Raw genomic sequence first — 24464 nt, forward strand, 5'->3', positions numbered from 1 at the left:
TCCCTGGGGAAATCTCATAGGAACCCCTTCTGCTTCTCTTTCCTTACGATGCTCCCAGCTCTGAAAGGGGTGGCATGGGGGAAGGAAGTCCAGTTCATTCTGCAGGCAAAAGGGAACCCTCAGTCCTACCTCAGCATTGACTCAGCAGTGAGGTTCTAGGATCCTAAGGAGAATTCCCAGGATGGGACCCAGACAGAAGCCTGTGTTTGCAGCATCAGTGTGGGAGCAAAGAGACCCTTACTGGAAAGGGTAGAAGGAGATGGACACTACTGTGAGCTTGTTTTGTGGCTATGGAGAAAAACAGTGAATGCTGCATTGACCACTGGGTTAAGGAGGGAAAAGCTGATTCTTTTGCAGCTCCCACAACACCTTCTTATCAATTGCATTTGTCGGGTTGTGCCTGACCTAGAAGTTGAGGTCTAAGTTTGCCCGCAACAGGGTAGATTAGAGCTTACTTCTGCCGGGTGACCCAGACACACCTTGTTTCAACAGTATTGCTACAATGTGCCCTGGGCACCAGGCACAACTACATGCCAGAATGTGTTCATAGCCCATAGCTCCAGTCCTCCTCTGGGAGCCAGAGGAGGAGAGTTGTAGGCTTCCCACGGGAGGGAATCTTCCCCACTCACTCCCACACCAGGCCAACCAAGGAAACATTTACTTTAAGAGCTGTGATGTCCAATAAGGTAGCCTCATGTGGTTATTTAAGTTTGAATAAACAAAAGTAAATAAAATTAAAAATTTAATTCCGCAGGCACAGTAGCTACATTTCAAGTGCCCAGTAGGTTCTTGTGGCTATTGGCTACCATATTGGTCAGTGCAGAACATTTCTATCCTTGCGGAAAGGTCTATTGATAATGTTTGTCCTAAAGCTTCACATTGATCTCTATTTTCTTTTATCATCATATAAAGGCTTAAACAATTACATCTTGCCTCCTAAACTGCTCTTAAGCTCTCAGAGGGCAGGAATCACTGTTTAAACGTTCCCCTTTCCCTAAGCATCCATTACAGTGCCTGCCTCGCAGTGCTGATTCATGACAGAATTCAAGAGTCAGAATTACAGGATGAATGTTGGACCAAAGCCCCCAAATCACTTTCAATAGGGAGCAGTATAAAATCTGTACTGAGATTAAAAATATCAATTGTAGGGGTGCCTGGGTGGCTCAGTTGGTTGAACATCCGACTCTTGATTTTGGTTCAGGTTTTGATCTTAGGGTCATGGGATTGAACCCTACATCAGGCTCCCCGCTGAGCATGGAGCCTGCTTGGGATTCTCTCTCTCTCCCCGTCTCTTCCCTTCTTCCCCGCTTGCACTCTCTCTCTAAATAATAATAATAATAACTCGATTGTAGAGATAAAACTTCAAGAACTGCAGATAAAGGAACTGCAAAAATCTGTTCCTTGATAAAGCGAGAGGAACACAGGTGAAAACCATTAGACTATTTTTTCAGAACTTTGGGAGTTAACAAAAGTTTTGCACAATCCAAGGAGTATTTATTCAAGAGAAATGGCTGGGTCTTAGTAACAACAGAGATCTTTGTAGTATTTTAATTTCCCCTATTCCCATCCCCATCTTTCCCACTTTGCAGATTTGAAAACCAGCAGCATTGCAATCCTGGTAGCTGGGAAAACTAGCAGCCTCATAGCCACTGGTAGGAAAAGACTGGGTTTGGAGCTTCACAACAATCTGCATTCCCATACAACTGTCACTATTTGATCTGTCTGGCAACTTTTTGATAACATTATTCACAGGAATTGTTGTCATTTGACTTGACCCAGAGCTTGTTCAGTGGGAAAATCCCTACAGTCAGGGTGTTTGTTGAAAACAACAATTGGCAGTTGTTTAACATTTCTATTCCTGGAGGCAATGACACTAGTTGGGGCAAACAATTGTCTGGCCAAAAACTGTAAAGGAAAAAGTGGGAATGAGATGTCCATAGGGGGCTCTGAGAGAAGCTTTCATATATTCCTGGAGATCTAGGAGGCCATGTATATGTGCAGGGAAGAGCATATGTCCAGGAAAGATTTTAGAAGGCCCTAGTCTCTCATCTCTGGTTGATCCTGAAATCTGCACAAGCAGGAAGTAAAGGTTAAGTCAGAGTTGCTGGAACATTGAAGGCATGTCCCAACACACACACAGCAGATGACCTGGAGAATGACTGAAGACATACTGGTTTAAGGCATTTAGGAAATGCCTGTCCATCCACAAGCTGACCACTAAGCTAAATGAACAAAAACTTTAGTGACCACACATGACAAAACTTTATAGACATAGTCTTCAAAATTCACTAAGTAAACAATCACTAACAGCAACAAGCACTGGGAAGGGGGAGCTGGTTTCCAGCTACCACTTTATATTATTAAAACATCCAGTTTTCAACAAATAATATTAACAAGAAAGTATGGTCCATGCATGAGAAATAAAGGAGTCTATAGGAATTGTCCCTGACGAAGCTCACATATTAGACTTACTAGACAAAGATTTCAAATAAACCATTATAAATATGTTTGAAGAATTAAAGGAAACCATGTTTAAAGAATTGAAGAAAAGTTTGAGACTACCTCACCAAATAGAGAACATCAACAAAGAGATAAAAAAATTTAAAAAAGAACTACATTTAAATTCAGGAGTTGAGGAGCACCCAGGTGGCTCAGTCGGTTAAGCATCAGACTCTTGATTTCTGCTCAGGTCATGATATTGGTTCATGATTTGAGCCCTGCATCAGGCTCACTGCTGACAATGTGGAGTCTGCTTGGGATTCTCTCTCTCTCCCTCTCTCCCTTCCCCTCCCTACTCGTGCTCTCTGAGTCTCTCTCTCAAAATAAATAAATAAGCTTAAAAAAAAGTTCAGGAATTGGGAAGAACAACTGAAATGAAAAATTTATACCCTCAAATATCTGAGTTGATGGAAGAAAAAAAAGCAGTGCATTTGATGATAGGTCAGTTAAGGTTATCCAATTCTGGAGCAGAAAGGAAAAAGAACAAAAAAGAATGAGCAGAGCCTAATTAATATTATGATTTCTAATTTCTAATATTATGAGAAACCAACAAGCATACTAACATTCTTTTTTTTTTTTTTTTTAAGTAGGCTTCACATCCACTGCAGAACACAACATGAGGCTTGAACTCAGAACCCTGAGATCAAGACCTGAGCTGAGATCAAGAGTCGGATGCTCAACCAACTGAGACACCTGGGCACCCCCATACTAATATATTGATGGAAGTCTCAACATGAGAGAAGAAAGAGAAAGGGGCATAAAGAATGTTTGAAGAAATAATGGCCCAAAACTTCCCAAATTTGGTGAAAAACCTTATTCTGCACATCCAAGAAACGTAATGAACTCTAAAAGATTCATGTGTAGACACATTATACTCAAATTTGTCAAAAGCTGAAGACAAAGAAAGAATCTGGGAAGCAACAAGGAAGCAACTCATTACCTATAAGGAAGTTTCAAGAAAATAAATGAGCTGACTTCCCAGCAGAAACTATGGAGGTCAGCAGACAGTGGGATGACATATTGAAAGTGCTTAAAGAAAATAACTGTCAACTCAAAATTCTTTTTTTTAATTTTTAAATGTTCTTTATTTATTTTTGAGAGAGAGAGAGACAGCATGAGTGGGGGAGGAACACAGAGAGAGAGGAAGACACAGAATCTGAAGCAGGCTCCAGGCTCCGAGCTGTCAGCACAGAGCCTGGCATGGGGCTTGAACTCATGAACCATGAGATGATGACTTGAGCTGAAGTCAGATGCTTAACCAACCGAGCCACCCAGGCTCCTCTCAACCAAAAATTCTATATCCAACAAAACTATCCTTCAAACATGAAGCATAAATTTTTAAAAATTTATTTGTTTATTTTGAGAGAGAGAGAGAGAGAGGAGAAGAGAATCTCAAATAGGCTCTACACTGTCAGCATGGAGCCCAATGCAGGGGTCAAGCCCATGACCCATGAGATCATGACCTGAGCCAAAATCAAGAGTCTAACACTTAATTGACTGAAACACCCAGCCATCCCCATGAAGGATACATTTTTTTAAATTAAATAAATATGAAAGATGAATTAAGACATTTTCAGATAAGCAAAAACTGAGAGAATCCGTCAGTTATTAGTGATATTTCTCGAAGTTAGTTAGATCTTTCTTACAAGAAACACTAATGGGAGTCCTTCAGTCTGAAATGAAAAGACATGAGACAGTAATTCAAATCCCCAAGAAGAGAGAGAGTACTGGTAAAAGTAACTATGCAGGTAAATGTAAAAGACATTATAAATGTATTTTTGTAATTATTTTGTCTTCCTACCTAATTTAAAAGACAATTATACATGTCGGGGGGCAAGGAGTATATGAGAACTCTCTGTACTTTCCATTCACTTTTGCTGTAAGCCTGAAACTGTTCTTAAAAAATAAATCCATGAAAGAAAACTGCATAAATCAGTAATTATAAAACTGTTGACAGGCTGATAATGTATAAAAATATAATATGATTGACAAAGATACAGCAAGGGAGAATTGAGGCAGTGGAGCTACATTGGAGCATGGTTTTTGTACCTATTGAAGTCAAGTTGTTATTCATCTAGATTCATCTGGATTGTTTTAAGTAAAGATGTTAACCATAATTCCCAGGAAAACCACTAAGAAAATTACTTATAGATATAGTAACAAGGAAGATGGAGCTAAAACAGTACACTAGAAAATATCAATTCAACACAAAAAAGGCAGTAATAGAGGAACTGAGGAAATATGAAACATAGAGAAGACACTGCAAAATAGTAGGACATAAATCCTGCTGTATCAGTAAGTACATTAAATGTAAATGATTAAATACTCAAATAAGGTGGCTCAGTCAGTTAAGGACCCAACTCTTGGCTTCAGTTCAGGTCATGATCTCACAGTTCATGGGATCAAGCCCCACATCAGGCTCTGTGCTGACAGTGTAGAGCCTGCTTGGAATTTTCTCTCTCCCTCTGCCCCTTTTCTGCTCTCTTTTTCTCTCAAAATAAATAAACATTAAAAAGATACTCAAATTGGGGCGCCTGGGTGGCTTAGTCGGTTAAGCGTCCGACTTTCACTTAGGTCATGATCTCGCGGTTCGTGGGTTCGAGCCCCGCATCGGGCTCTGTGCTGACTGCCGGCTCAGAGCCTGGAGCCTGTTTCAGAGTCTGTAACTCCCTCTCTCTCTGACCCTCCCCTGCTCACACTGTCTCTCTCTCTCTCTCTCTCTCTCCTAGAAATAAATAAAACATTAAAAAAAAAAGATACTCAAATTAAAAGGCAGATATAGTCAAAATAGATTTAAAAGTATAATCTAACTATATGATGTCTATGTAAGGCATAGTTTATGTTCCAAAGATAGAAAATAAATAGGGATGGAAAATATATATCAAGAAAAGTAACCAAAAGAGAGCTGGAGCAACTTTATTAATATCATACTAAATAGACTTTAGGATAAAATTGTTGCAGAGATAAAAAAAAGACATTTTATGTTAAAATGTCAATCTATCAGAAGGAAATAACAGTTATAAGCATATACGCACCTGATAATAGAGCTCCAAAATACAATAAACAAAAAAATGACTGAACTGGAGGAAGAAATAGATAATTCAACAATAATACATGGAGACTTTTATGCTCTACTTTCAATAATGGTTAGACCTACTAGGCAGAAGATCAACAAAGAAATAGGAGATTTGAACAACTCTTCTTATTGTCTCTCATACAATAAATGAGCTATATTTTACAAGATCCTTTCAAGACTTAGTGTCTTACAGCTTTCATCTCCACCAATGCTAATCTGAATTAAACATGATCTCAATAAATACAACACACAATCAACAGAGTAGAGTGAAAGGCAATTTACAGAATAGGAGAAAATACTTGAATATCATATACCTGATAAGGAATTAATACCCAGAATATATAAAGAACTCCTTCAACTCAACAACACCAAAAACCAAACAACCCAAAAAGAAAAATGCACAAATGATTTTTAATAGAGGTTTCTTCAAAGGTGATATAGAATTGTCTATCATCTGAAAAGATGCTTAACATCACTTACCATTAGAGAAATGCAAATCAAAACAATGAGATACCATCTCACACCCATTAGGATGGCTACTATAAAAAAACAACAAGAAGAAATAACAAGTGTTGGTGAGGAAGTTGAAACATTAGAACCCTTGTCCACTGTTCGTTAAAATTATAAATGGTGTAACCGCTATGGAAAACAGTATGGTGCACTTCAAAAAATTAAAGAAAGGACCATCATATGATCCAGTTATCCCATTTCTGGGTATATGTCCAAAAGAAATGAAATTAGACATCTCAAAGAGATATCTTCATACTCATATTCATAGCAGCCTTAGTCAATATAGCCAAAAGATGGAAGCTCCAAATGTCCATTGATGAATGAATGTGGTGTGTATGTAAAACGGAATACTATTCAGCCTTAAAAAGGAAGGAAATCCTTTTATGTGCTACAACATGGATGAAACTTAAGGAGAATATGTTAAGTAAAATAAGCCAGATACAAAAAGACAAATACTTTACGATCCCACTTATATAAGCTACTTAAAGTAGCCAAATTCAGAGAAGCATAAAGTAAAAGGGTGGCTACCAGGAGTGGGGAAAGGGGAAAATGGGGAGTTGTTTAATAATGGGTACAGAGTTTCAATTTTGCAAGAAGAAAAAGTTCTGGAGATCTGTTGCCCAACAATGTGAATATATTTAATACTACGTAAGTGTATATTTTATAATGATAAAGATTAAAAAATTAATAAAATGATAAATGTCATGTTTTATATTTTTTTACCACAATTTAAAATATGACATCAGTAAGTAATTTTTTGGCAACCTAGACAATCTAACTGTAAAATTAATATAAAAAATAATTAAGAATAGTTGGGAAAATTATAAAATGTAAGTAAGAGTAACGAGTACTAGATCTTTCTATTACTGAAAAAATGTTATACATCTTCAAAAATTAAAACAGCATCATATTTCACACAAATAGATGGAATAATGAAATAGAATGGAAAATCCAGAAATACAAACAATTAAATCTGCACGCAAATATAGCATGGGTAATGTTTACAATTGGTAGGGAAAGATGGGTTTTTCAATATGTCCCAATGGCTATTGGGACAACAGGAGCTATCAGAAAAAAATATAGGTGGGCCTGTAACTTCCTAACTTTAACCAGGGTAAATTCCAAATGGATTTCCTTTTCCAGTATTATGGTAAACTATACATCTTTAAAGTGCCTTCCCAATACAACTATACCCTGAGGTTTTATCTAAAAGGTAAGGAAAATCACCAAGGATTTAAAAACAAAAACAAAAACAAAAAGTTGAAATCTAGGTGGGAGCTGTGAACTATGAGCTAGCACAAATACTAGGGTCATATTTGTGGGGTGGAGAATAGGGACCACTTCAGCTGAGCACCCTGAATCCTCTGAGGAAGCCAGAGGGGTCCTAGTTTGGTAGCACTACTTAATCCTAGTAGAATCCACAAATCCTTCCAAGAAAAGCATACCCTGTTCCGGCCCTGATGTGGTTCAACCATAAATATGAGCTAAAGTCATCACTACCACAATAATCACAACGAAAACACCAAAGAAACAAGCCATCATGAACGAGAGTCAGTAGAAGTAATGAACAACAGATACAGGACTCAAGGACTTCAGATATTGGAATTATCAAGTACTGAATGCAAAATAATCCCAAACATTTTAAAGAAATAAAAAGTCAATTAAAAAAAAATGAGTGGGGCACCTGGGGGGCTCAGTCAGTTGAGTGCCCAGGTCATGATCTCATGGTTCGTGAGTTTGAGACCCACATCGGGCTCTGTGCCAACAGCCTGGAGTCTGGAGCCTGCTTCGGATTCTCTGTGTCTCATCCTCTCTCTCTCTCTCTCTCTCTCTGTCCTTCCCCACTTGTGCTGTCTCTCTCTCTCTCTCAAAAATAAACATTAAAAATTTTTTTAAATAATAAAAAGTAAGTAAACACCAAGAGACCACCCGAGTAACCACACATATTTGAAAAAGAATTAAATAAAACTTTTAGAAACGGAAAAGAAAATCATTGAAATTAGTAGCTCATTGGATAAATTAAGCAATATTTTAGATATGACTATGATGGATTAGTGAATGGGGAGATGAATAAAAAACAATTACCCAGAATGCAGTACTAAGAGAAAAACAGATCAGAAATACAAAATTGTTTAGGATATATGCAGGACAGAATTAAAGGTCTAAGTTAGAATGTCATTTGAAGTGCGATAAGGAGAAAGGAGAGAATAGAACTGAGATGTAACATTAGGCAAAGGCTGAGCAACTTCCAGAAGTGAGGAAAGATATAAATCCATAGATACATGTAGATCAGCAAATTTTAAGCAGGATAAAGACAAATCCACAACCAGACACATTAGAGTAAACTGAAGAACTCCAAAGACAAAGAGAAGCCCTTATATACAGATAGAGAGGAAGGAGAGTTTACTCACAAAAGAATGATAGTTATGCACTCTTCAACAACAACCATGGAAGTATTTTCAAAGTGCCAAAAAAAAAAACAAAAAAACTATCAGTCTAGAATTGTGTTCCCAGGAAAGCCATCTTTCAAGAAAGACAATGACATGGGGGCGCCTGGGTGGCTCAGTCAGTTAAGCGTCCGACTTCGGCTCAGGTCATGATCTCATGGTTCGTGGGTTCAAGCCCTGCATCGGGTTCTGTGCCGACAGCTTGGAGCCTGGAGACTGTTTCAGATTCTGTGTCTCCCTCTCTCTCTGACCCTCCCCTATTCATGCTCTCTCTCTCTCTCTCTTTCTCAGAAATAAATAAAAAAATTAAAAATAATTTAAAAAAAGAAAGACAATGATATGAAGACATTGATAGTAAAACAAAGTGAGTGTGCTATTTGCCATCATAGACCTTTACTAAAAGTAGGAACTTCTAAAAGATGTGCTTCAGAAGAAGAGAAAATGACCCTGGAGGAAGTTGTAAGATGCAAGAAAAAAAAAAAAAAGATAAGCAAAACAAACAAACAAACAAAAACCCCTGGTAAATCTAAAGAAAAAATTTTTATACAAAGTAAAAAAATACTAAAAATGTGTGGAATTTAAAAGAATTAAAATCCTGGACTACATAGCTTATAAATAGGGCAGGGGTAATTGAGGGTCTGAAATCAGTGGCAAGCTGGTAAATGGGTAACAATAATTTCCAGACCGGGGAAACCCATGATTTACCCGTGTTTGTTGACTTCCATGATTATTTATGTTCCACCTATGGCTGATTTCAAGCTACCAGTGTAACGTCATTGAGTATGGGGTTGGGAAGAGATACTAACAATTAACTCTTGCGAACTGGTATAAGCAAGCTCCAGCACACCACTATCCAAGATTCCAATATTAGTCAGGAAAGAAATGATGACTTTGTTAGGAATACACAGTAAATTTCAAGGCTAATAAACTAAAAGAATAGAAATTAAGTGAAAAACTACTAAACCAAGAAAGGGAAAAATGGAATAGGAAACACATACACTGGGGTCCCTGGGTGGCTTGGTTGGTTAAGCATCTGACTCTTGGTTTCGGCTCAGGTCATGACCTTGAGCCCCACATAGGGCTCCGCGCTGACAGTGTGGACCCTGCTTAAGATTCTCTCTTCCCCTCTGTCTGTCCCTCCCCTACTCGTAGGCATGCTCTCCCTCTCTCTCAAAATAAATAAACATTAAAAAAAGAAACACAGACACTATATTAAACAAAATACTCAATTTTTTTATATAGCAAGAAAGGAAAAGAAACACAGAAGAAGTGGAACAAATAAAAGGTAGTGGTGCCAGTCAGTTAAGCATTTGACTCTTGATTTTGGCTCAGGTCATGATCCCAGGGTCATGCAATCAAGCCATTGTTGGGCTCCATGCTAAGCATGGGGCCTGCTTAAAATTTTTTCTCTCCTTCTACCCACCTCCTCATTCTCTCTCTCTAAAAATAAATTTTAAAAAAAGCACAAAGATTGTAGAAAATAGTTGAAATAAATTAATAATCTCAATAAAGCAAATGGACTAAATCTGCCAGTTAAAAAATAGACTGGATTTAAAACATAAATCCAGCAATATGCCATTAAAAGAGAAATACTTGAGGGGTGCCTTGGTGGCTCAGTTGCTTAAACATACAACTTTTGATTTTGGCTCAGGTCATGATCTCACAGTTCATGGGACTCACAGTGTTGGGCTCTGCACTGTCAACATGGAGGCTGCTTGGGATTCTCTCCCTCCCTCCCCCCCACGTACACTCTCTCTCAAAATAATAAATAAATAAACTTTATTTTAAATAAAGAGAGGGGCACCTGGGCGGCTCAGTCAGTTGGGTGTCCGACTTTGGCTTAGGTCATGATCTCACAGTTCATGAGTTCAAGCCCCACATCAGGCTCTGTGCTGACAGCTCAGAGCCTGGAGCCTGCTTCAGATTCTGTGTCTCCCTCTCTTTCTGACCCTCCCCAGCTCACATTCTGTCTCTGTCTCTGAAAAATAGATAAACATAAATAAATAANACAGTTCATGAGTTCAAGCCCCACATCAGGCTCTGTGCTGACAGCTCAGAGCCTGGAGCCTGCTTCAGATTCTGTGTCTCCCTCTCTTTCTGACCCTCCCCAGCTCACATTCTGTCTCTGTCTCTGAAAAATAGATAAACATAAATAAATAAATACATACATACATACACACATAAATATAAAAAAGAGAAATACTTGAAACGCAAGGACACATAATGGTTTAAAATAAAGGATGAAAATAGGCATATGATGCAAATATCACCAAAACTAAGGTGAAAGAGCCTGTAAATTAAATCAGATAATACAGACTTTAAAACCAAAAANACTACAAATTAAGGACCACTAAATGCCCATAAAAAGTTCAACCCAGAAGAGAGCTATAAGATCTTAAAACTTGTCCACAATCAATAAAATAGTCAATAACATATACTATTAATTACATACTATATGTATTAATCTCTCACATGAACTTTCAGCCTATCTTTGTGAGTTCCATCAAGTTTTGATGTCTACATTAATATATATAAATTTTGATATGTATATATAAAAATTATGAAATCCATAAAGATAAGCTGAAAGTTCATGTAAAGACTATAACCTTATCTCTCAATTTGTAATAGGTCAAGCAGACAAAGGTAAAGACAGATCTGAACAACACAGTTAACAATCTTGATTTAAAGAGCATGTATATAAAGTGGTAGACACAATTAGGTCAGAAATTAGCAACAAAAATAAATAGAAAAACACCACAAGTTTGGGGATTAAAAAATACACTTCTGCTTGTAATCAAGATGGAGTAGCACAGACTACATTTACCTGTGGCCTGAAAACAAAACCAGCCAGACAAAATGCACTAAACATTTTTCAAGGCAATAGACATCAGAGAACAAGAGACAGTGATCCCTAAAAGATGGGAAATAAATGAGGTGAACCTGACAAATGTCTCCACATATTGCCTTGAGAGTTTACAGCACCTTCCACAGCACAGGAGGGGGAACTGAGGCAGAGCCCAGCAGACCCCAGAACTGAGGAGATACACAGAGAGTCCATAGAGACCAAGGTATCTAGACTTCATAGGACAAACCTACAGAGGAATTAGGTGCAAAGAAAGAGAAACCAGAAACTATAATTTAGTATATAATATATAACATATAATATAACATATATATATTATTCAAGCAACCTCCTTGAGTATTTAGTAGAGTATTGGACAGTGTGTGCATATAATGAAATTATGCAAGCCCGATAAAACAACCACCCAAAAGCAATAAAGAGAATAGTCTGGGTGCTCAAATAGAGATGGGCATGGCACCCGTTGCTACTAACAAGACTTTAAAACCTCATAATTCATGAGAGATTAGGTACAGTGCTCAAGAAGGTCTTACTTTAGTAGTAGGGGATAATTAGTCCTAGATTGAATGCTGCTGTGGAACCATTTAATAAATCATGAAATCAAGGCTCAGAAAGGATCAAACTGTTTCCAAGTAACTTAACTGCATCCCAGAACAAAAGCTCAAGAAGATTTATAGGAATACAAAAATATCCAACACCCACAAGGAAAAATTCATAATGTCTGGCATCTAATTACAGAATACCAGGCATGCCAAGATGCAAAAAAATAAGACCCATAATGAGAATAATCAATCAATTAAAATAGAATAGACACAGATGTTAGAAGGAGCAGGAAAAGACATTGAAAGAGTAATTATAACAGTGTTTGGTATATTCAAAAATTTAAGTAGAGACATGGAAGATATAAAAAAGATACAAATCAAACAGTAGAGATGAAAACTACAACGTCTGAGATAAAAAATATGTTGGAAGGGATTAACAACAGGTGAAACATTGCCAAAGAAAGAATTAGTGAACTTGAGGCATAGCAGTAGAAACTATCTAAAATGAAAAACAAAACAAAACAAAATCCCCCCAAATTAAATGTCAGTGAGCTGCAGGGAAACCTTAAGCAGTTTAGTATTTAAGTAATTGGGATCCCCAAAGGGGTGGGGTGCAAAAAAATACTTGAGGAAGTAAGGGTAAAAAACTTTCCAAATGTAATGAAAACGGTAACCTCCTAGATCCAAAAAGATCAATGAACTCCAAGCACATGAAACATGAAGAAGAACTACACCAAGGCACATCTAAATCAAGTTGTTAAAAATGAATAAGGAAGAGAAAAATCTTAAAAGCAGCCAGAGATAAAAGACATGTATGTACAGAGGAACAAAGATAATGATGGTATCAGATGTCTCATCAGAAATGCAAGAGAAGGGCACTGGGTGGCTCAGTCAGTTGAGCATCCTGACTCTTGATTTCAGCTTAGGTCATGATCCCAGGGTTGTGGGATCAAGCCCCCCATTGGGCTCTGCACTGAGTGTGGAGCCTGCTTAAGATTCTCTCTGTCTCTCTGTCTCTCTGTCTCTCTCTCTCTCCCCCCCACCCTTCTCCCCAACTCACATTCTCTCTCTCTTTAAAAAAAGAAAGAAAGACATGCAGGAGAGAAGAAAGTGAACATCTTAACAACAGTCAACCCCAAATTCCCTACCCAGTACTCTACAAACAAATATTAAAGATCCCCTTCAGGCATAAGAAAAATGGAAACCTGGGTCTACAGAAAGGAATGGTAACTACACGGGTAAATGTAGAAGATATTTTTTATATTTTTAAAATCTCTTTAAAAGTAATTGACTGGGGGCACCCAGGTGGCTCAGTCGGTTAAGCATATGGCTCTCGGTTTTGGCTCAGGTCATGATCTTGCGGCTTTGTGAATTCAAGCCCTGTGTCGGGCTTTGTGCTGGCAGCGTGGAGCTGCTTGGGATTCTCTCTCTCCCTCTTTCTCTGCCTCTCCCCCACTTGTGTTGTCCCTGTCTCTTTCTCAAAAAAAAAAAAATATGTAATTTGACTGTTGAGGTGCCTGGGTGGCTCAGTTGGTTAAGTGTCTCACTCTGGATTTTGGCTGGTCATGACTGGTCATGACCTCATGGTTCATAAGTTCAAGCCCCACATTAGCGCAGAGCCTCTCCCTCTGCCCCTCACCTGCTTGTGTGCTCTGGAAATAAATAAACTGAAAAAAAGTAATTGTTTAAACAAAAATATCAAAGTATGGTGGATTTATAACATTTAAAAATAGAGTTCACGACAACAATAGCATACTATACAAGAAGTGATATAATTGAAGGTAGACTGCAATAACTTAAAGATGTGTACGTTAAGTCCTAAGGCAATCACTAAAAAAGAGAGTTTTGCTAAAAAGCCAACAAAGGAAATAAAATGAAATGATAATAAAAAACCTGAATAATCTAAAAGAATGGGAAAAAGAAAAGAGCAAAGAAAAGAAGAGCAAACAGAAAGAAAATACCAAGATAATAGACTCTAATCTAACCATATCAATAATCACATTAAATATAAATGCTCTAAATTGTTGAATTTGTTGGCATAAAATTGTTCATACTACTCCTGATCTACTTAATGTCTCTAGAATATATAGTGATGTCACCAATTTCATTTCTTTTTTTATTTTTTTAATGTTTTTTATTTATTTCTGAGAGAGAGAGAGTGTGTGTGAGCAGAGGAGGGTCAGAGAGAGAGGGAGACACAGAATCCGAAACAAGCTCCAGGCTCTGAGCTTGCTGTCAGCACAGAGCCCAATGTGGGGCTCGAACCCACAACCATGAGATCATGACCTGAGCCGAAGCCAGACATTTAACTGACTGAGCCACCCAGGCGCCCCACCAATCTCATTTCTGATATTGGCAAATTATGTCTTCTCTTTTTTTCCTGATCAGTCTGGCTATGGGTTTATCCATTTTATTGATTTTCTTTCTTTTTTCTTTTTTTTAATTTTTTTATTTATTTCTAGAAGAGAGAGAGAGCGTGAGCAGGGGAGGGTCAGAGAGAGAGGGAGTCACAGACTCTGAAGCAGGCTCCAGGCTCTGAGCTGGCAGTCAGCACAGAGCCCGACGCAGGGCTCGAACCCACGAACCGCGAGATCATGACCTAAGCGAAAGTCGGATGCTCAACCGACTAAGCCACCCAGGCGCCCCCATTTTATTGATTTTTCTAAGAGCTTTTGGTTTCATTGATTATCTCTACTGTTTATCTGTTTCCTATTTGGATATTGATAAGTTCCTTTCTTCTGCTTACTTTGTATTTAATTTCATCTCCTTTTTCTAGTTAACTAGAATGAAAGCTGAAGTCATTGATTTAAGATTTTTTAGCTATCAAATCAACCTGAATATCAAAAGTATAATACGTAAAAGAAAAAAATTAATAAATTGGACTTCATGAAAACTTAAAAACTTGTACTCTTTAAACCATACTGTTAAGAATGAAAAGACAAGTCACTGGCTGGAAAAACAAAATTTTTTTTCGTAAAACAGACATCTGACTTTTATCCACAGAAGATAGAGAATTCCTACAACTCAGAAATAAAACAACCCAATAAAAAGGAGGAATGATGGTGGAAGATTTCAACAGATACCTTCTTCAAAGAAAATATATGAATGTCAAATAAGCACATGAAAAGATGTTCAACATCATTAGTCATTAGGGTTGCACAAATTAAAACCACAATGAGATACCACCACACACCTGTTAGAATGGCTAAAATTAAAAAGATAAACTATTCTGATGCTGATGAGAATGTAGAGGAGCTACAATTCTCATACACTGCTGGTGGGAATGTAAAACGGTACAAGTACTTTGGAAATCAAGTGATTACTTATAAGGTTAAACATACTCTTTTTTAAAAATGTTTAGGGGGAAGGGAGGAGATGTGCATGGAGGAGGGCACTTGTGGGGATGAGCACTGGGTGTTATATGGAAACCAACGTGACAATAAACTATTTGTAAAAAAAAATAATAAATAAAGGGTATGACTAAAAAAATAATAAAATAAAAATGTTTATTCGTTTTTGGGAGGGGGAGGGGCAAAGAGAGACAGGGACAGAAGATCCAAAGCAGCCTCTGTGCTGTCAGCAGTGAGCCTGCTGCAGGGCTTGAACCCACGGACCATGAGATCATGACCTGAGCTGACGGTGGATGCTCAACCAACTGAGCCACCCAGGTGCCCCAAAGTTAAGCATACTCTTACCATATGATCCAAGCATCACTCTTAGGATTCTCTTCTAGAGAAATGAAAGCACTTGTCCATAAAAGGACTTGTCCATAAATGTTTATAAAGCTTTACTTGTAATAGCTAAAAACTGGAAACAGCCCAAATGTCTATCAAGAGATGCTGGTGCACATTTTGCTATATTCATACAATGGAATACTACTCAGCAGTAAAAAGAAACGAACTATTGATACATGCAACAACATGGATGAAACACACAAAGAAGATAATGCTGAGTGAAAAAACCTAGACACACACTGTAGGCACACGCTGTATAATTTCATTTATATAAAATTCTACAAACTGCAAATAAATCTATAATGACAGAAAGCAGATCAGTGGTTGTCTGAGGATGGAGGTAAGGGGAGAGAGGATAAGATTCCAAGGGGGCATGAAGGGACTTTTGGGATTGAAAGATGTGTTCACTATTTCAATTGTGGTGATGGTTTCATCAGTATATACATAGGTCAAAACTTCTTCAAATTGTATACTTTGTGTGCACTGTATTGCATATCGATTATACCTCATAAAGTTAATAAAAATAAAGAATAAGGAAACACACCTCTAACTATCCCATGCATTGAAAAAGAAGCCGTAATAGAAATTTAACAATTCTTGAAACTGAGTGATAATAAAAATATGAGATATGAAAATGTGAGATACAGGAAAAGGAGTATTTTAAAGAAATGTGACAGACTTCAATGATTGTATGAGTAAGGAAGAAGGTCAGTGATTAATGAACCAAGTATCCAACTCAAGAAATTAGGGAAAGAACAAAACAAATCCAATGAAGAGAGAAGGGACAAAATCAAGATAAATGCAGAATTAATGTAATGCAAAGCAAATACACAAAAATTAGAAAAAGATAAAGCTAAAAGCTTTAGAAAAGTGACAAACTGCTGACAAAACTTATCAAAGAGAAAGATATGATACAAACAACCAATATCAGGAATAGAAAATGTTCCTAAGTAAAAATACAGCACAGAGCAGAAAGATAAGAGACCATTAGGAACAACTTTATGGAAAATTTTTTGAAAACTTAGGAACAATGTATAAATTCCTTAAAAAATATAACTCACCAAAACAAAGTAAAAAAGAAGTAGAAGGCCTAAATAGTCTATGACTAGTTTTAAAAAAGAGTCAATGGTTTAAAAATTCTCTCTTCCTCATCCCCACAATCTCAAGGCAAATTATAATACATTTTCAAGGAAGAAATCATTCCGAACTCATACAAACTCATCCAGCAAATAGTAAAAGAAAGGACATGCCCCTTTTAATTATTTGAGGCTAGTATATCACTAACTGCCAAAATCATACCTGGACATTTTAAGACAATTACAAGCCAATCACTGTTGAGCATAAATGCAAAAACTCTAAAAATATTATTAACAATGCAAATTCCTGCAGCATATAGAGAAGATCGTAAACCATTATCAAGTTAGATTTATACCAGTAGTAATTCAGGGTTAGGAAAACCATTAATGAAATTCAGTGCATTAATAATTTGAAGAAGAGCTATCTAATCAACTCAAACATGCAGAGAAAAGCAACATGTCAAGTTCAACATCCATTCATGATTTTAAAAGCCCCCCAAAACAAAAATCTCTTACCAAACTTTTTAACCTGATGGAATATACTACCAAATAGCTATAGTTAACCATGTTTTTAATAGTGAAATGTTGGAAACATTTTCTTTAAAATAAAAACAAGACAAAAATTCCATTGCCACTGCTTGTACTCAATGCTGTACTTGAGGTTTAGCCAGTGCAATAAAGTAAGAAAAAAAAATACATAAGAATTGGATAGGAAAAAAAAAAAAGTCAAGGTTGCATAAAATGGCTGTCTATATAGAAAAAGCAAAGCAAATCTAAAGACAATGACCCACATGCAAATATCAATTGCTTTTCTCTATTCTATCAACAAAGAGTTAGAAAATATAACAAAAGATAGAATTTGTAATAGCAACAAAATATAAATTGTACTAGAAATAAGCTATACATACATCTGAATGGCTCATTCTCTCATCTCTTTAAATCTTTCCTCAGGGGCGCCTGGGTGGCTCAGTTGGTTAGACGTCCGACTTCGGCTCAGGTCACGATCTCATGGTTTGTGACTTTGAGCCCTGTGTTGGGCCTGGAGCCTGCTTCGATTGTGTCTCCCTCTCTCTCTGCCCCTCCCCTGCTCATATTCTGTCTCTCTCTCTCTCTCAAAAATAAATAAACGTTAAAAAAATTTTAAAAAAAAATCTTTCCTCAAACTTTTCCTTCTCAATTTGGCCTACTGTGACCACTGAATTTAAAAGTCACATTTCCCCAACCCCAAATTCCTGATCAGTTTTATTTTTCTCTACTTTTTTCCACATATCACATTCTAGCATACTTAGAATTATTGCTTTTGCCTATCTTCCCTGGGTCTTCTCCCTCCATGAGTACAGATACATTTGTCTGGTTTGTTTACTCTGGTATTCTTCGAGTCTAGAACAGTGTCTGGTACATAGTAGGTGCTCAATAAATATTTATTGAATGGGTAAACTAATGAGAAAATAAGTATATGTGGACTTTATTGGGAAAATTATATAACTTTATTTAAAGGCATTAGAGAAAATATACATAAATGGAGAGAGAAACCATATTCATGGATAGGAAGATTCAGTAGCATAAAGATGTGAATTGTCTTCCAAATTAATGTACAAGTTAATTATAATACTAATCAAGGCACCCAAAGATCTGTGTGTGTGTGTGTGTGTGTGTGTGTATGATTTTATAAGTGGATTCTAAAATTTAGATGGAAATGCAAAAGGCCAAAATATACAATATTCTCCTTAAGAACAAGAGAGGGTAGGAGGCTTGCCCTATACACTTGTTTATATCATTATTACAAAGCTACAGTGATTAAAAAAGGTGATGTTAGCACAGGAATTATCAAATAGATCAAAGGAATAAAATAAAGAATCTAGAGACAGATCCACGAATAGAAGGAAACCTGACTTCGCTTAACCGACTGGGCCTCTCAGGCGCCCAAGGAAACCTGACTTCGAATATAGATGGTACTTCAACTAAGTAGGAAAGGATGAAATATTTAATAAATTATACTCGAGTAATTAGTGATTCATAAGTAAAAGGAATTACAATGATTCCTTAATTCACACAATGCTCCCAAATTAGTTCTACATGGTTATAAACCTAAATGTAAAATGAAAAACTATAAAACCTTTACAAGAAAATATAGAAGAATATCTTTATGACTCAGCATAGGGAAAGAGTTCTTAAATAAAACACAGAGTAAAAACCATGAGGAAAATATTTATAAATTCAATTACATTGTGATACTGGAAATATACTTTCCTGACAAAGAATCACTATCTAGGATTTATAAAGAACCATTAAAATCAGTATAAAAAGCCCAAAATAATTCAAAAAGAAAAATGGGCAAGTCTTTAGCATATACTTAATAGAAGTAATGCAAATACCAACACATGAATAAAAGAATACTCAACTTCATTAGTAATCCAGAAAAATGCAAATTAAAGCTCCCACAAAATTCCCTGTGCACCCACTAGACTGGCAAACATGAAGAGGTTTGACATTAGTAAGTGCTGGTGAGAACATGGAGCAATTGGAACTCTATCACTGTGGCTGGGAGCATTACTCAAAACAACCATCTTTTTTTTTTTCTGTTAATTGTCAGCATTTTCATTCTTTTTTTTTTTTTTTTNCATGAAGTTCCTCCTAATCCTCCTATACGTGCAAACATATGATATTTGACTCAAGACAACCATCTTGAAAAATGGCTTGACCTTGACTCCTAAAGTTAATTATGTGCACACCCTGTGACCTGGCACTTCCAGTCTTAGGTTTACATCCTAAACACACTCCTGCACCTGTTCAAATTAGGAGAGACAAGCAAGAATGTTCAGGGCGGCTTTGCTTCTAATAGCAAAAACAAAGCATAGCTAAGTATGGCTAAATACAGCAACAATGAAAAAAAAAACATTTTAGAAGACTACTACAATATGATATCATTTTTATAAAGTTAAAAATAAGTACAGCTAAACATACTGTTTATAATCTGTGGTAAATTATTTTTTAGAGAGTTGCATTGCTTCATGATGAACCCACAAATCATTTACTTATCACCTTTAGGAGAGGGGTAGGCAGTGATATTAGATGGTGAAGGAATATGTCGGTAGCTTCAATGACATTTTTAATGTTTAGTGGCTCAGTCAGTTAAGTGTCTGACTCTTGGTTTCAGCTCAGGTCATGATCTCACAGTTTGTGGATTTGAGCCCCGCACTGGGCTCTGTGCTGACAGGTCAGAGCCTGGAGCCTGCTTCAGATTCTGTGTCTCCCTCTCTTTCTGTCCCTCCCCTGCTCGTGCTCTGTCTGTCTCTCTCCCTCAGAAATAAATAATAAACATTAAAAAAATGAAAAAGAAAAGAAAAATAAACAAAGGATACAGACAGATAGTCCACAGAAAAGGAAATACAAATAGACTTTAGATACCTTAATTTGGGCTCAACCTCAGAGTAACAGAGATGAAATTCACCAGGATATCACAGTACACTTTGCTGATGGAAAAAGATTAAAAAAAAAAAAAGTACATCGACCACTTCTTGTTGCATTTCTCAACCCCAAGATCACTTGCCTTCGCTCCTTGAGGATTTTACCACTGGATCACTACATATACTCTTGAACAATGATCCTGTCATAACTCTTGGTGATTTCAGTATCAATATAGATAGACAATTCTTCCAAGACATTCTCCTCTGTATTCCATGAGCATCACTCCTCCAGGGACCTTGTCTCTACCTTCCCTTGGCCACATCTTCCTGATAAATGTAATCCCTGAATAATTCTACCTACAGACAACCCACGGTCTAACCACCTTCTAACCTCCAACCCTCTTCTGGGACCTCAGCTCCAAAAATTGTTTCTCCCCCATCAGAACCTACGTCCCACGCCTCCTGCTTTCTCTTCACGCACCCATATTCCTCTCCCTATCTAGCTTACGTTCTTGGTTCCATTTTCCTCAACACCCTTTGCATACACTTTTCACTCTCTTGCCCTCTCCTGTTTCAATGCACTCACCTGGCAAACCCCTAACTCTGCTTCTACACAGCCACTCACCTGTTGCACACCTGCCTTCTCAGGCAGTTCAGCGTGGCTGGAGAAATTTCTCCCTTATGACCATAAACCTGAGGCAGGCCCTTTGGAGCTGCTTGGTATGCTTATCCTCCTGACAACTATTTCATGCCCTAACGTCTCCTTATCCATCCTTATCCTCCACTGTTAACCTCCTCCCCCTTACACTGAGAAAACAAAGCAATCAGGAAAGAAGACGTCCTGATTTGCCCACTTCTGGGCCCCGGCTCTCTGACTTCCTTGCTCTGTCCCTGGGTAACTGTCTGTGCTCCCAGCTAAACCAGTCCTCTACCCGTGCATGGGATCTGGTGGCCGTTGATGACTAAAGGACATGGTGGGCTTCAGCAATTTCCACTCTGTCTCCTGCATCATCGTTTCGCCCTTTCCTACTGGGTTTTCTCTTCAGCATATGAAGAAGCTGTATTTTTTCCTTGACCTTACACTGTCTTCCTGCCACCGCTTCATTTCTCTGATTTCTTTATTTTGTTTATTTTGGGGTGCGTGGGTGGCTCAGTTAATGGAGCATCCGACTTTGGCTCAGGTCTTGATCTCACAGCTGAGTTTGAGCCCTGTGTCAGGCTCTGTGCTGACAGCTCAGAGCCTGGAGCCTGCTTCGGATTGTGTGTCTTCCTCTCTCTTTCCCTCCCCTACTCTCTCTCTCTCTCTCTCTCCCTCTCAAAAATAAACATTAAAAAAAAAAGTGCATGTGTGAGAGCAGGGAGGGGCAGAGAGAGAGGGAGAGAAAGAATCCCAAGCAGTGAGATTCTGACAGTGCAGAAGCCTGCCGCAGGCTTGATCCCACCAACTGCCGGATCATGACCTGAGCTGAAATCAATAGTCGGTCACTTAGCTGACTGGGCCACCCAGGCACCTGTCTGATCCCTTTAGAACAAAACCAGAGTTCCTCTGTTCATTGCTTCTAGTCTCCCTTCTGTTCTCAGACACCCTCCTACTAGACTTTTGCCCCTCCACTCTACTGAAATAGCTCTTGTTCAAGTCACCAATGTCCCCCTCATTGTTAAACATGAGGATCAGTTCTCAGTCTTTTTATCATATCCCTGAGCATCATCTGATGCAGTTGACTATTGCCTCCTTTTTGGAATTGTGTTGGAGGGGGGAGTGCAGAGGGAGAATGTTAAGCAGGCTCCATGCTGGGAGCTCAATCTCTTAGCTCGATCTCACAAACCAGGAGATCATGACCTAAGTGGAAATCAAGAGCTGGATGCTTAACTGACTTGAGCCACCCAGCTGTCCCCAGAACATTTTCTTGTCTAGACTTCTAGGACACTCCAATCCTCTGATTTTCTTTGTAGTGCCTTAGCTGTTCCTTTCCATTCTCCTTGCTGGTTCCACATCTCCATGACCTCTAAACCCTGGCTAGCCCAGATTCAGTTCTTGGACCTCTTCCATTGTTGTTCAGCATTCCTTCTCTTAATGATTTCATTCATTCAGATTTCGATCTGCAGCCTGGACCTTTCCCTTGCGATCCATCCTCATGTTTTCAGCTGCTTATCAACCCCCCTGGACATTTAATAAACACCTTAACACCAAACTCCTGGCCTCCCTCCTCCCAAATCTGCTCGTCCTGAAATCTCTCCTCAGTAAATAGAAACTCTGTCCTTCTAGGTTGATCAGCTCAGCAATCTTGGATATGTCTTTAACTTCCCTCTCTCTGCGTCACTTTGTCTCTCCTTCCATTACAGATCCTGTCAGGTCTGCCTACGAAATACATCCAACCACTTCTTGCCACCTCCTAACATCCCCTCTAGAACGGCCTCCACTTACTCTCACCTGGATAACTATACTGGCTTCCTAACTCGTCTCCGTTTCCTCGCCTTGCCCCCTACAGGTCATCTGCAACACACAAGTCAAAGTGATCTTGCTAAAATATAAATCAGGTCATCTCATTCCTCCCCAAACCTCTCCTGCCTGCCCCTCCTATCCCCGCCCCCCGCCGCCTGCCCATGGCTTCCAGAATAAAAGCCAAAGTCCTTATAAGGATCTATATGCAACCTACAAGGCCCTGTCTGCATGGTCTTGCCCTCCTCCCACCCCTACTGGCTGGTTCTCTGACACCATCTCCTCCCATAGTCCCTCTCACTCCAGTTACCTGCGCTGTCTCGCTCCTCCTTAAACACATCTGGTGCATTCCTGCCAAGAGTATTCTTCCCCTGGATTCAAACATGGCTCACTCCCTTACTTCCCTCAGGTCTTGGCTCACATGTCATCTTTTTAGCGAGGCTTTCCTTAAACGCTCTAAACCTGCAATACCCGCTTCCTGGGCACTCTCTGATCTTTTCTGACGCTTGCTTTTTTCCCCTTAGCTGTTATCACCATCTAACATAATATACATTTCACTCATTCCGTTCATGTCCACCTCTCGTACTAGACCATAAGCCCATAAACACAAGCCTTTTCGCCTGTTTCCGTCACTGCTTAATCCACAGAATATAGAAAAGACCCTGACCCAGAATGAATATTAAAACAAAAATGTTTGTTGAATGAATAAGCAACGTATTGAATTGGCCAGAGCGTGAGCAACAGATGTTCTCAAAACTGCTGGTACGAGTACCGACTGTGTAATTTCCAGAGGGCAAAATGACAATAACTGTTAAAATTACAAATGCACATCTCCTCTGACCCAGCAATGCTCCTTTTATTTTATTTTTAAATTTTTAACTGTTTTATTTATTTTTGAGAGAGAGATAGAGGCAGCATGAGCAGGTGAGGGTCAGAGAGAGAGGGAGACACAGAATCTGAAGCAGGCTTCAGGCTTTGAGCTAGCTGTCAGCAAATAGCCCAACGCGGGGCTCGAACCCACGAACCGTGAGATCATGACCTGAGTTGAAGTCAGACACTTAACCGACTGAGCCACCCAGGCGCCCTCAGCAATGCTCCTTTTAAAATACCCATCGTACAAACGCACGTATGTGCAAAGTGACACACGGAGAAAGTAAGTCACTGCAGAATATTTTATCCGTGAAAAGGAACGAAAACAGCCAAAATGTCCAGCAATGGCAGACGATAAGAAATGATAGCTTATCCATACCATGGAATATTTTGCAGTAGCAAAAAAGAAAAAGAGACTTCTTGTGTCCTGATATAACCTCCCGGATATACACGTTTTTTAGAGAAGAGGAAAGGAGCCGAAAAGTACAGTTTAGTATGCCACTGTTTTTATAAACATAAAAGGAAATTTACAAAAAGAATACATATCTGTATTTTCTTATCTATGCACAGACGATCTCAAGAAAGAAGCCCAAGAAACCGCTAACCATGGCTGCTTGTTTGGAGGGCAATGGATGGGTGAGGAGGAGAGGTGGGAGCCATTCTTTTTGGTCATAAACTCTTTAAAACCTGAATTTTTGCTCCTGTGAATGTTTTATCCACTGAAAGGAGAATAAGGCCGGGTTTATGTTCCAATATGGAATGATCTCTAAGATATATTGTTATGAATTTTTTAAAAGTTTGGGGCGCCTGGATGGCTCAGTCGGTTAAGTGTCTGATTTCAGCTCAGGTCAGATCTCATGGTTAGTGGGTTCAAGCCCTGCATCAGGCTCTGTGCGACAGCTCAGAGCCTGGAGCCTGTTTCGGATTCTGTGTCTCCCTCTCTCTGTCCCTCCCTCACTCATGCTCTGTCTCTGTCTCAAAAATAAATAAACTATAAAAAAAA

At 38.5% G+C, this 24464-nt stretch overlaps 1 protein-coding gene across 1 annotated transcript in view; it reads right to left on the minus strand.

The window, feature by feature from the left end:
- The window catches only part of EBF4 (EBF family member 4), a 59484-nt gene that overhangs the window by 20039 nt on the left and 14981 nt on the right, over nt 1–24464 (minus strand).

This window comes from Crocuta crocuta, unplaced genomic scaffold (assembly GCF_008692635.1).
Source record: "Crocuta crocuta isolate KB4526 unplaced genomic scaffold, BGI_CrCroc_1.0 scaffold15, whole genome shotgun sequence".
Lineage (NCBI taxonomy): Eukaryota > Metazoa > Chordata > Mammalia > Carnivora > Hyaenidae > Crocuta > Crocuta crocuta.